Genomic DNA, 3,593 nt, shown 5'->3' with positions numbered 1-3,593 from the left:
TATATATATATATATATATATATGTATATATACTGATGCTTATATATGCGAGTGAAAGCGCCGTCCGCGTGTATATTATATATATATTTATGTATTTACCAGGAGGAAAGGTTCTTCCGAGCAATAGACGCGTAATGCCAGTTTTTATTTATATATTCTCCACACGACGGAATGTCGTCCTGTCGCTGGATTATTCGCATTTTCCTGATGAGTAGACTGAAGCTGTAGAAAATGAATGTTTTGCTCAATAACACAACACCTCACCAAACGTGCGTAATGTATTGCTAATCAAGGCCGAAATGTAGAACGACTTTTTCTGACAATTCAGCGTACCACATTTGTCGTTAATGTGGTTAATACATCCATCAAAGCATATAGCCTGAATCATTCTCGTAATCTGCTCAGATTATTTTGCGCTTAAAAGACATGAAATTAGAATCCAGTGTGCATTACAGATCAGTACCATTTCTAATAAGAAACGGCTGGGTTCGAAATTAGACCATAAGATAAAAAACAGGTAAACACTACCTAGAATTTTATTCGATGCACTAATATTTATGGTACATCTTCACCTATTATGCCTATTGTTATTCTTGAAAACAGGCCCAAGTCTGCCCAGAAAGATATCAATAGATTTAATTTTGAAAGTATCTAACCGGTATGGTCTTACACAACCCAAAATGAATTACAAGTAAAATATTCTATGGTGGTGTTTGGCGGAAAAGCAAAAGCCTGTAAATCTATTCACTATGATGTATATCTTTTCGCTAATCACCAAACAATGTAGGATAAGATATGAATTAGTTTATCTAATTTGGATACACAGTTAGCTACAATAGTTGCGTTTAGATTATGCCCAATACCATCTATTTTGAGGTGAGAGGGTTAGTCCTTATCTATCATTTATTATATCGGCAGCGGGAGGACGGAATTCCAACTCAGCCTCAGTGGATATTTGATGAATCTCTCAGAAGATAGAAAGCCAAGTTGAGTGCGACGAGATTTAAACGTACAGCATAAAGAAACGGAAAAAAATATTGCAAGGCTACATATTGCAGCAGCAGAATGTCTCAAGCGGGGACTGGAATTGGATATGAATATACTAGCCAAGTAAGAGCAGAGAACTTACCGAATGTTATAGATTAAATATATCAGAAACGTCTGGAAGTCATGCTTCTTACCCATCCTATTTAAAGTGCATCGAAGCGGGTAGAGTGTCATGGAAAAAGCGACTCTTGAATCGCATATGTATAAAAGTTTCGCTCCAAATTACGAAATACAAACAAAGTTGTTACCAACATCCTTACTACTGTGAGTAAAATCTGCATTCATTAGTGTTATAGCTAGAACAGTAACGAGGATATTGCATTTTTTCGTACACCTCAATAGCGCTAACATGACATGGCTATCGAACTGGGAATTTCACTGTTATCCTATCATACGTACTTGACGTCCACTAAGATATGTACGCTCAAATTCTGAATATATGCGTGATACTGATATAACAAAACACACCACATTCCAGTTTTATTACTAGTTATCATCATTCATATCTTAGTCATTGTTATCTATTTTTATAGCGATATGTAGCGTGAACGGCGTGCTGTGACATGTCGGTGAAGTAGGTACAAATGTTTACTTCCATTTCTAATTCCTCGACCACATCACTCAATTAAGCAGGATGTTGTGGGGGAGTTACACCAATTTGTCTCATTGCGTTGTATCAAATACCTCTGCCACCATGTTGCGATTCTGCTACCCGAAAATGTTTAACACATTTGGTTCCGTCGTGTATTAAAATACTCCACCTAAACAATGTCAACGCATCTCCATACTCTCCAATCTTTGAAAAAGCTGATTGTTAGACACTAAAAACTGTAAGTGCGAGTTACATGCAAACTTGCTGCGTGTTGTTGCCTATAAGACAAGGTATAAATCTATTATAACTGCCTCAGCAATGTTCTCAAAAAATTGGTTTCATTCTATAGACCGACAATGGCAAAAATCCATTACAGTATGCATGTACATTGCAAATGTCTTAGCTAACATACATACATAAACAAGTATATACATAAACAACTGTATATACATAAACTACTATCTATGTGCTAGATCTGCAAATACGATCTTGATAAGGCAGCAGGAATCACAAATATCCCGGAAGAAGAACAGACAGTCACTATTAGATATATTGAAAAATATATCTACAAGTTCAATAATGGTAAGGTATGTTACGAATGTGAAATCTTTTCTTAGTCAAAGCAGTATGTTTTAGAACATCTCACATCAGTTCAGAGAAAATACGCTTGGGAGCACGAATACGGAGACAAGAAATTTGAAAGACTTCAACAAAACATCTATGGCACACATAGGAAAGCCAATTTGATTTACAAACTCAGAATGGGAACGTACTCAGCTAGTACAACTAATATTAGATACGTCATCCTCCCGGAAATAATTGTTATAAGTCAAAAGTTTTGCAGAAATTAAGCAATCATAGCAATCAGGTTGTTGAACTAAAATAATCGTAGTAATTAACGGGTGTGTCTAACGTTCAGTTTCGAACTGGCATAACTAGGAAAATACATAGCCATATTTCCAATGGCATTAATATAAGGCAAAATCAAACAAAGCCGCAACACTAAAGTCTGTAAACTTAGCTAGGACGGTTTCTCCGTGTCTTTTCTCTCCTTAACCAGCTAAGTCTAATGCACAAAAAGATCTCTTTAACTCCGAACAAACTATTTAATTCTCGGGAATATCTCTTTTACATTTTTACTTGTTTCAGTCATTTGACTGCGGCCATGCTGGAGCACCGCCTTTAGTAGAGCAAATCGACCCCAGGACTTATTCTTTGGAAGCCTAGTACTTATTCTATCGGTGTTTTTTTGCCGAACGGCTAAGTTACGGGGACGTAAACACACCAGCATCGCTTGTCAAGCGATGCTGGGGCGGGGGGGGGAACATATACACGCACATACATATATATATACATATATACGACGGGCTTCTTTCAGTTTCCGTCTACCAATTCCACTCACAAGGCTTTGGTCGGACTGAGGCTGTAGTAGAAGACACTTGCCCATGGTGCCACGCAGTGGGAATGAACCCAGAACCATGTGGTTGGTAAGCAAGCTACTTACCACACAGCCAATGTTTTCCACAGAACATCCTATTCAAACTTATGCTTGCATGTTCAAAGCAAACATTTACACTGACCATGAATATTCATAATAACCTGAAACACTTTATGGATGTCGACCAATATTTAACAATTCACTTTTTTTTTTTCAAGAAAGAAACTCTTAATATATTTCCCAAACCGTGATGCAAAGGCCTAAAATTTTTGGGGTAGGCACTAGGCAACTACGTCTACCCTGGTAGTCAAGTTGTACTTATTTGATCGGCACCAATACGATGAAAAGCAATGTTAACCCCAGTGTCATTTTTAACTCAGAACATAAATACACGCGAAATGCCCTAAGCAGTTTGTCGTACGTTCTTACGATTCTATCAGCTCGCTTACATGTTTAGCAGTGGTAGTAATAAAGCAAATAATATTAAAAATAATGCATATGTGTGTGTATATATAT

The 3,593-nt window shown here is 37.0% G+C and overlaps 1 protein-coding gene across 1 annotated transcript in view; it reads left to right on the top strand.

Annotated features, from left to right (window-relative positions):
* The window catches only part of LOC106873299 (neuronal acetylcholine receptor subunit alpha-10), a 1,066,434-nt gene that overhangs the window by 613,542 nt on the left and 449,299 nt on the right, over nucleotides 1–3,593 (top strand). The window lies entirely within an intron of this gene.

The sequence above is a fragment of the Octopus bimaculoides genome, chromosome 1, assembly GCF_001194135.2.
Source record: "Octopus bimaculoides isolate UCB-OBI-ISO-001 chromosome 1, ASM119413v2, whole genome shotgun sequence".
Taxonomy (NCBI): domain Eukaryota; kingdom Metazoa; phylum Mollusca; class Cephalopoda; order Octopoda; family Octopodidae; genus Octopus; species Octopus bimaculoides.
This window is presented reverse-complemented; position numbering and strand designations above follow the sequence as displayed.